Source organism: Sceloporus undulatus, chromosome 1, assembly GCF_019175285.1.
Source record: "Sceloporus undulatus isolate JIND9_A2432 ecotype Alabama chromosome 1, SceUnd_v1.1, whole genome shotgun sequence".
Lineage (NCBI taxonomy): Eukaryota > Metazoa > Chordata > Lepidosauria > Squamata > Phrynosomatidae > Sceloporus > Sceloporus undulatus.
This window is the reverse complement of record NC_056522.1, coordinates 111,138,939-111,149,855: the sequence shown is the minus strand read 5'-3', so window position 1 is coordinate 111,149,855 and position 10,917 is coordinate 111,138,939.

Here is a 10,917-nt window from a genome sequence, read left to right as displayed (position 1 = left end):
AAACGTAAATTTGGGCATCTCAGTTATGCTCACAATGGAGGACGTTTTGAAATGTCCTTTAAGCCAGGATGGGCCAGTGAGTTTTCATGCTCCAGTGGGGAATCCAACCCTGATCTCCAGAGGAGGGAATGAATGTAAATGAATGAATATAGAAAGCCACTGGGCAAGTCACACTCTCTCAGCCTCAGAGGATGACAAGGGAAAATCCTCTCTGAAGAAACGTGCCTTGAAAACCCTATGATAGTTTCGCCAAGCATATATATATATATATAGAGAGAGAGAGAGAGGATACGTAGAGAGATCTTGTAGCCCCTTTGAGACTCACTGAAAGAAACTGGCAAAAGAAAATGAGCTTCCCTAGCCTTCAGTCTACTTCCTCAGATGCATTTGGATTCTGCAGACTAACACGGCTATATCTTTGCGTTCTATATGATGAAGTTAATTCAGAGTCCATGCAAAGTCCATGGGGAGAGAATGGAGGTGGAAACTCCTGTGAAATCCCTGGGGAGAGAGAGCTCCCTTAGGAGACACACAGAGGGAGGGGGACTGTGAGAGATTTGGGGGGGGGGCTTTCCCCTTTGCCCCCATGGAGCCTGATCTAAAGCCCTTTCCAGGCAGAGGTGGGGCCTGGCTGATGCCCTGTAGGGGCCCCTAGATGGAGCCAGCTATCCCCCTTCCTGGGGCTTGTAGGGCCGGGGCTCCCTGGCCCTCTCCCCCCGACCCAGTTGTTCCCTCTGCTGCCTGGCTCTGAAGGGAGGCAGCGGAAGACATCGAGGCGGGTAGTAACAGGCGGCGTCGGAGGGCGCCCAGGATTGGTCTTCCCAGGGCTCCCTCCGCCAATGATGCTTCCCACAAAGCCCTTGGAAATAGGGGGACCTATACCAGAAGGGACAGGGCTTTGGGCTGTGCTTTCAAATGCCTCGCTTGGCGAAAGGCTGCCTTGTTGTCGTGCAAGCTGCCTACTTTTCTTTTTTGCCCCCACTTTCCTTGCTGCCCAGCTTGGCTTCCTTCCATCCCTGGGAGGGTTGCTGAATAAACGGATAAGAAGAAACTAACAAGCTCCAGGGTGACCAGGCCTCCTCCTTTTCCAGGACTTGTCCAGGAGCAGTTCCCAAATGTCCCCCATTTTTAGCCCGAGCAAGAAGCACAGATTCATATTTATGTGAGTGTTTGTGGGCTTTATTTGGTCACATCCTACATTTTCCCTTCAGTGCCCTACATTTTGCCGTGACTTGCCCTCCTTTGCAGTTAGGACATCTGTCACCCTGAGGCTGCAGCTATGCGTTGGGGTTATTTTGTTGTTGTTTGTTTGCCTCCGAGTCATTTTTGACTTTGTTGTGTGCCTTTAAGTCATTTCTGACTTATGGCGACCCTATCATAGGGCTTTCTTGGCAAGGTTTGTTCGGTGGAGGTTTGGCATTGCCTTCCCCTGAGGAGGCTGAGAGAGTGTGACTTGCCCAAGGCCACCCAATGGGTTTCATGGCCAAGCAGGGATTCAAACCCTGGTCTCCAGAGTTGTAGTCCAAACGCTCAAACCACCACGCCGCATTGGCTCTCAGTTTTTGACTTATGGCAACCAGGTTGTTCTAAAAGATTCGCATTCTTGGCTGTGTGAATAACCAGCGCGAATAGACCCAGACTAAACCAGGATAAAACTCTGCATGCCTTGAACGTGTTTCAGATACATCCACATCATCAACTCCATCTTTATTTATGCACTTGCACATGTGAGCAACCAAACTCACAGAGGAGTTTATCACACTGAGGCTGAGGCATATAAATCATCCTGCAAATGAAGCGGAAATGGCGAGTAATTGCAGGAATGTTTATCACACACACTTTCACAAATAAATAATATCGGAAATGCACTGTTGCGGAAATCCCAAAAGTAAAAAAGATGTGCATTAGTGCTTCTTTGTGACCACTTTAATAGTGGGTTTTGTGCGACTTTATGTGAAATCATTATGCGTAATTATGTAATTTTTCCAAGATATTCACAGGATAATTCCCGATCTCCTTCATGTGATAAACTCCATAAATGCACATAGATGCGGTTCCATCGTGTGAACAACAAACCTGGAATGCATGGATGAGGTTATTAGCATCGCTGCACTAAAACCAACTATGTGTGAATGGCCCCTCAGATGCTATTGAGCAAGAACCCTCAGAGGTCCTTATCAACATGACCAGATGTGAGGGTGTCTTGCAGTTGTTGCCCAACAACATCTGGAAGCTGCCTGATGTGGGCGACTAGCACCATGTTGGTGTTCACTGGCTGCCACTCCTTCTTTCTTCCCCAGAAACTTGCTGTGGACCAGCAGTCAATAGTCTACAAGCAGACCACTTCATTTAGCACTGCTTTAGGGTTATTCACACATCATTTTTTTTGTCATGGAACAGTGCTCACTCATGCTTTCCGGATTCATTGTTCACATTATGGAATGGCATCAATCCACATCTCTGCAAGTTCAGAGTAGGAGCTGGTGGCTGAGGTGGGGTAGGGGGTCTCCCATTGCCAGGCCTTGGCTTGCCCTCCATGGTCTGAAGGGAGAGAAAGACACCGCATTATTATTATTATTATTATTATTATTAACCTTTATTTATGAAGCGCTGTAAATTTACACAGCGCTGTACATACAATCTTTTTAATTAGACGGTTTCCTCCTGGGAAGATGCTGGAAGCCATCCCAGAACAATGGGTGCAGAGGGAAAGAGGAAGAGGAGGAGTGTTTCCCATAAAGCCAGCAGGAAGGAGCCTTGTCCCCAAAGACATCGACAATTCAAATGTATCTGAAACCCGTTTGAGTTTAATCCGGGTCTACTCGCATTGGTTATTCTCACTGTTGGCAAGGCAAATCTGTTTGTAAAACTTCGGAAAAGACCTGGTATTGATTATCCCAGGCTAAGTGGGATTTTTCACAGCTTCACCCCCCCCCCCCCCCCCAAAAAAAACCCCTGAATTGGGTGCATTCGGGATGCATGTGAACAATAGAGAATCAACCCAAATTCATCATGGTTTATTTTAACCATGTGGATAATACAATGTGAAATGTCTCCACAATGTGAAATTCTTTAGTACTTATTTCCCCTTGACAATAGAGGTAAGGGAACTTTTTCCTATAAAGTATCAAGGGAAAAATACAATTGAGCAGGAATAAGGGGAGCCATCACCAGTGTGATAAATGGGTGCAGCTTTCTCTGCCATTCTTTCTCCCTGTGCCCCCCCCTCTCTCTGTCAGTGCCACCCTGAACAAAATTAGGCCAAGAGCTACAGGTTTCTACCTTAGTTTTTATTGTTGCATGTCTTCAAGCTGTTTCTGTTATCACAGGGGTTTCTTGGTGAGATTTGTTCAGAGGAGGTTTGCCTTTGCCACCCTCTGAGGCTGAGAGTGTAACTTGGCCAAGATGAGGTTCCATGGCAGAGCAGGGATTCGAACCTTGGTCTCCAGAGTCATTCAAACCACTGCACCATGTAGATTCTTTACAGAAATACAAAAACAGCCTTGTTCAAGAAGTCATTTAAAAAAATATAGCACTAAGAAACAGACACTTTTACCTCACCAATGAATCTCATTTTGACTCCTAGTAAACAGCAGCACTCCAGTGATATTTTGGAAGCCCTGAATGCTGCAGTTCATTGTTATGACGGAGGGATGAATTTTTCTTATATCTTTTTGATATCTTTTCATAGTTTCTTGTCTTTCGGATTCATTGTTTGTACCACTGTTATTGTAGTGAAGAATAGTGAAAGAGGTGTCCTGACCTATCTTTTTGATCGCGTTCATAATTTGTATATCCACCTCATGTATCTTCTTACTCATCTTTCTTTAAAGATCAATAGTCCCAGTCTTTTCAATCCCTTTTAGTGTGGACAGCCTTATTGAAGTCATTTTTTTTGTTTAGTGGCTCTGTAGTCCTTTCTCTTCTCATCCCATTGGGGTGGGGTTTTTATTCTTTGTTTTGATCAATATAACATAGTTGAAGAGGAAGCTTAGAGTAATATCCTGGCTGTGACGTAAATGAACCTGTTTTATTGTCCACACCAAGAGTGTCAGCTACCACAGACTTAACCTGTTTTAGTAATCTCAGGTGCCTTTAGATCCCCTAGAACTGTGCTTCCCCCAAACTACCATTTTAAGTGTTTTAAGTTATGTTTTACTCCAGAGAGAATCCTCCCTCATAACTTTTTAAAATGTCAGCTGGGCATCTAAAATTTCAAATGTTTGTTTAGCTAAGGAATAAGTTATTTACATGCATTCCATATAAAGACATGCTGGGCCAAGGTGAACCCAAGGCATTTTGCTCTATGAGATGGAGTAGCAAATGTACACCCACTCCTCTAGTTAATATGTATGGCATTCAAGGCTAGCCAAGTTATTTTGGCACCTTGGACTGAAAATTTCACATGTAACTCACCCTGGCAAGTAAATAACAAATTAAATAACTATTTCTTGCCATTATGCAAAGGGATCTTGTAGCATCTTTGAGACTAACTGTTCAAACTGAGTTACAGGATAAGTTTTCATAGACTTGGACCAAGTCTACAAAAGCTTATGCTACAACTTCTTTCAAACAGTCTCAAAGGTGCCACAATTTTCCTTTGCATACTGATATTTCAGACTAACACAGTTATGTCTCTGAATTGTACCCCTATTTCTTGCTCTTTCATGATATCCATTGTTACGTGACTGAGGTGTTGAACTCACTTTGCCTAATAAAAGGGTAAACCTGTGTATATGTCCATATATGTATAGGTGTGTGCAGACTCTATACTGAAGATAGTGGGACAGAAAGAAAGAGAGTCCTAAAGAAAATCAAGCCTGAACTCTCCCTAGAAGCCAAGATGACTAAACTGAGACTGTCATCCTTCCCACAACCATGGACAAGGATGGGGCAAGGATGAGAAAAGGATGAGACAAGGATGTTGTTTCTCTTGTCTGATAATCTCTATTTTCTTTTCTAGTGAGTCATGTCTTCTCATGATATGTCCAAAGTATGACAGACTCAATTTAGTTATCTTGGTTTCTAGGGAGAGTTCAGGCTTGATTTTCTCTAGGATCCATTTATTTGGGTTTTTAGCAGACCATGGTATCCTGTCATTGTCCCATCCGTGAGATGGAATTGTCCAGTCATTGCCCTTCGTGTTGTAATAACAGAAGAACCTGTTAATGCAATTCCACTTTGCTGGCAGCATAATTACAGGATCAGTGCAACATATATTTTTGTGTGATTGCAATCACAGACAGGATAAGGACAGGAGAGTGATCCACTTGGCTCCAGTCCCTATATGATAATCTCCAGATATGCTTGGTAAGGAAGAAGGCAGTAGGAAAAGAGGAAGACAGCATACCAGATGGATAGACTCAATCAAGGAAGCCAGGCCTGATCTGAGCTGGCCTAGTGAAGATAAGCGGAGTTGGATGTCACCATAAGTCAAAGTTGGCTTGACAGCAGTTAACAACAACTAAAAAAGAACTAATGGCATCAGTTGCCTGACAAGGGCTGATTTCTGTGCCTAAGAACCTGGAATTTATGGAAGCTAAATACAATTATGGCAGCGATCACAACTATAATTGCTGCTTGAGTAGTTTAAAACCATTCCAGCTGTTCCTCTTTTATTTTGTTTTGTTTTGACTGTCCTGACTAGCAGATGAGTACTTTTGCAGTTACACTGGTGGATCATGAGTTGTGCAGGTGTGACCTTATCATACGTGGGAGGGTTTGCAGCTCAGATCCGCAGTCACTCCTGTTCTAGCAATGTGAAACATCATGTTTTTTCACACCAGATCCAGAGTCACTCCTGTCTAGCAATGAGAATTAAGGTTAAAATGTGATGCTTTACCACACCTGGTTGCCTTTCTGTTGCCCTTCCAAATTGAGGGGGAAGCGAAGTCAGTTCTATTCCAAGCAAGTCATGTGAAGCGGATTCAAGCAAAGGGGAGTGAGTGCACATTGTATTACCACACCAGAGGGTTCAGCGATTCGAATCGGCACCCTTGTGCATGCTCAGTGGGGCTCTGGATGCTGCCCTCCTTCCCTGCCCCCTCCTTAGCTGTCATTTTTCATCGAGGTGAAGGAGGATGCAGGGGATGATGGGATCGGTGGCAGGGTGAAGGAGGGGAGCAGATCAGGGTCTAGGAGGATGCAGGGGATGATGGGATAGGCAGCAGGGTGAAGGAGGGGAGCAGATCGGGGTCTAGGAGGACACAGGGGATGATGGTATCGGTGGCAGGTTGGCAGAGAGGAGGAGATGGCATGAAGGAGGAAGAGGGGAATGACGGAGCAGGACGCAGGGGGCCAAGGGGGTGGCATCGGAGTGGTTTTCCACACCAGACCAATTCGAAGTGCAATCAAAATGAGCTTCAATGCGAATTCTATGAAGTCACTTTTTTTCAGTTTTACCAAAATGAGGGGTCACTTTGGAATCACTGCGGAAGCACCTTGCAAGGAGCTCCCATAGAAAGGAATGGCGTCTGATAACACATTCTTGTTAAGATGTGAATGTGCATCGTTGGACCTGCAGTCATGTTGGAACTGAGCCAGAAAATCTCCAAAAAGCTCCGTGTGATATACTCCCAAGATGCAAGAAAGAGGCAAAACAATTTAGAGGTTCTCAATTTGGGTTTTGCCAGGTCACTTCTACAATTAACAAGTAATCTCATGCTCTGAAAGATGAATGGAGATCATTAGGTTGAAAATTTGAATTGTATATTTTAGTTTTACCAAATCAGAAAACTATAGAACTACAAAACGCCATCCATTCCAATCTTTCCAGTGTCAAATGGGACCATGGAGATCAACTTAGACCATGTTGTGTAATTGTACCTAGAGTACAGTAAGTTCTAAAAAAAAAAAAAGGGGGGGGGTTTGCATGATAAGTATTGTATTGTAAAAGAAAGCGATATATCAAGGTGATGGGATCTTGAATATGACTTAGATTACATTGGAATCCGATGTCTCTTAGAAGAAAAGCATTTAGGACTACACACATGAGTGCAACTTTTTTCAATTGAGTCATTTAGGAAAAGTCTTCCCAATCTGGTTCTCTCCGGATGCATTTGATTAGTTTCTAGTAGTGCCTATGTTGGTTGACGAATGGCAGTAGTAGGCTAGGACATCTGCTAGGGCTACTGGTAGTTTCAGTACCAGTGAATCTACAATGGACTTTAGTACAAACACATGGACAGCTCATTTAAAGTTCAGATTAAAAGTCACTGGCATTTAAGCCATTGGCTACCCTGAGTTAGAGAAGAGTGTAAGACATTCCTAGATCAGAACTAAAGTCTTGTGTACTCCAGTTTCTCACAGAGGCAAATTAAATGAGACTTATGGGATATACAAAATGTTCATATATTAGTGCAATCAGTTCTTACGTACAGAATGTAGCTCAAACACATTTTGTCCATCCACCTATAAAATACCTTTGAATAGCTGTTGCTGGGGAACACAAATGGGAAGATGTTTTTGAAATTATGTCCAACCTGTGGACAACCCATAAGCATCTGCTGGCTACTGTGTGAGTGGGATGCTGAAACAGGAAGGCCTCTGGCCTGTTCCAAATTGTGGTTCTCACCAGGACAAACTCTATCATCAGTCTTAAGACTTCAGCCAGCATACACTGGGAGGCAGCAATGGCAGTCTCCTGGATATTGCTGTCTGGTTCTTAGTGTTGGAGAAAGGTGTTGTGTGTGTCAACTGACCTGTCCTGACTCCCTTGAAATTGCCTGTTGCCTCAGGTGAGAAGGAAGGTGCTATCCCACGACTTGTATAGACTGAAGCTTCTGTCTGTGGACTAGGGAGTGGTGACATCTTTCCCTTTGCCACAAACAGCAAAAATATCTTGGGTTTCCCTACTTTGAATATTCTTATACCAAAACATTCATTTCCACTTAAAAGTGAAGTCTGTTTGGGAATTAACTGAAAAGCCTACCCTGGTCGTCAGTTAGGGGCACGGTGTATCTTAATGGAATGCTGGAGAAAAAAAGTGAACTCTTTGTTTGAACTTAATGTTGACTCTTTCACAGCCACTGTTTAAACAAAGTATAATTTAAACAGAGTACTTTTTTAAAAATCCTACTGTTGTGTGTAAATACAAACCGGGTTAAATTTGGTACTGTACACTGCAGAAATCCCAATCAACTGTCAAGTTTGCAACTCTCTGTTGTTTTCAGTTTAAGCATTTGATTTGTTTCAGAAAGTGTTCAGAATTCATTGTGTGGATTAACACAAATGATATATGCAGGTTAACTATACATTGGGAACATCCTCACAATGATTAGTTCAAGCCACAATAATCCCCCAAAGGATTGTGAAATTATAGGTAAACTATATTGAAAATATGCAGCCTAAGTCCTATGCGTGTATACCTGGAAGTACAGTTGGTCCCCTGTATCTATGGGTTCTGCATCCACGGGTTGAAAATGTTTTTTAAAATAATAATTCCAAAAAGCAAACCTTGATTTTACCATTTTATAAAAGGGACACGGTTTTACTATGCCACTGTATCTAATGGGACCTGAGTGTCCACAGATTTTTGTATCCGAACCAACCAAACCACAGCAGATACCATGGGCCCACTGTAAGTCCTACTACTTGATATTCATTTGAGGGCATTCCTTTCTCTGATTTTTGTGCATAGGGAGTGTAGGATTTTTTTAAAAAACCAAATGTTTGTTCATCATTACCTTATTGCTGTCCATTGCATCTAGAAAATTGAATGTTGCATGTATGCAGCTCTTGATACTGGAATCAGTGTTTAGATCGCTGAAGTTTTGCTATCTAGAATAAAGAGTTGTGAAAGGTTCTTTATCAGGCTTCCTCTGTTTTGAAACTGGGCCAAAACACACAAATCCTGTTGCAACTTGACAATGATTTAGTTTAAGTTCCCAATAAAGAAAGACCAGGGTCCAGCTTTTAATGGACTACTGTTGTGATTCTATGCCTCCAAGTTCTTTCCAATTTATGGCAAACTTAAGTGGCTGAAAGTAAAGATGACTTTCAACATAAGGCATTTCTACATTTCATCAGCTTCATTGGGACACCTGAGCACATATATTTCTGTAAGAAGTACATATATTTCCTATATATGAGGTATGTTACACAACTTTCTACACACTCATTTATGGATTTGCTAATCCTTGGATCTTGGCTATGAATTTGTTAACAGGACAAGGCAGACTTTCCTTCAAACTCTTTTTTAAAAGAATGAGTTTGTTTCATTTTTATTGCAGGACTTTATAGAAAGTGGAAATGTGCAAAGACATGACTAGACATGTCTACTTTTTTTCCTCCCACTAAACTAATGTGAAAATGAAGGTATTTCCAGGCCAGATTTAATTCAGTCTTTTTGTCAGCATTTTGTAACACTCCTGTAACAAGACCTAAGGCCAGAAGAATTGGCCCTGGGGTGATGCAAAGATAGTAGAAACACCCAACGGTTACTGTTTTGTAAACTAAATTGCATTGTTGTTTTTTCCAACCTACCCACATAGAATCGAAGAGTTGGAAGAGACCTCAAGGCCTATCCAGTCCAACCCCTGCGATGGAGGAATACACAATCAAAACATCCCTAGCAGATGGCCATCCAGTCTCTGTTTACAAACCTCCAAAGAAGGAGACTCCATCACAGGGTGACCTTGAGTGAGTCACACTCAGCACCAGAAACCCCTGCGATAGGCCCTCCTTGCTGTTGTTGTTGTGTGCCTTCAAGTGATTTCTGACTTATGGGGACCCTGGGGTTTGGGGTTTCTTGGCAAGGTTTCTTCAGAGGGGGTTTGTCATTGCTATCCCCTAAGGCTGTGAGAGCATGACTTACCCAGGGTCACCCAGTGGGATTACGTGGCCAAGCTGGGATTCAGACCCTAGTCGTGACTCTTGCGTTAGGGTCACCTAAGTCAGAAACTACCTGAGGGCCAACAGCAGCTATGTATTAGTGCCATTGTTTTTTTAAAGTTCAACTCCTGTCTGCATCCTCTTAGAGCAGCGGTTCTCAGCCTGTGGGTCGCAAATGACCCTTTCCCAGGGATTGCCTAAGACCATCAGAAAACACATATTTTATATTCTTATATTCATAATTTTATGGTTGGGGGTCACCACAACATGAGGAGCTGTATTAAAAGGTCGTGGCATTAGGAAGGTCGAGAATCACTGTCTTAGAGGCTGATCTGATTTTAGGAGAGATGATGTTATGCATGCATCTACAGTTTTTAAGTGCTGCAGCTCCATTCTATGGAATCCTGGGATTTGTCTTTTCACAAGGGCTGCATCTGCATTGCAGAACTAATGCAGTCTGACACCGCTTTAACTTCCATGGCTCAATGCTATGGAATCCTGAGATTTGTAGTTTGTTGTGGCACAAGAACTCTCTGACAGAGAAGACTAATTATCTCACAAAACTACAATTCCCAGGATTCCATAGCATTGAGCCAGGGCAGTTAAAGTGGTGTCAAAATGCATTATTTCTGCAGTGCGGAAGCAACCAAAATCTTTACCTTCCTTTGCCACAAGAGTGGTGGTACCTCACAAAAAATGCAAACCTCCAGGATTATGTAAGATGGCGCCATGGCACTTCAAGTGGTATGAAACTGCATTATTCCACAGTGTAGATGCACCCCTTTTGAAGTCAGGCTGCAAAAGGTTGAGGAAGAAGGGCGAGAGACTGTGCCCTTGCTTCCCTGTCCAGGGTGACCAGAGGTCCTCCTTTCTCCAGACATGTCCTACATTTAAACCTTCAGTCCAGGAGGAATTCCGAAATGTCCTCCATTGGGGACGTGAGGAAGAAGCATGCATTGACATTCCTACCAGTGTTTCATGCTTTTATTTGGTCACATCCTCCATGCTTCCTGGCGTGGCCTGTTTCACGGTGCCTTGTCCTCCTTTGTGGTGAGGACTTTTGGTCATCCTGTCCATTTGGGGCAT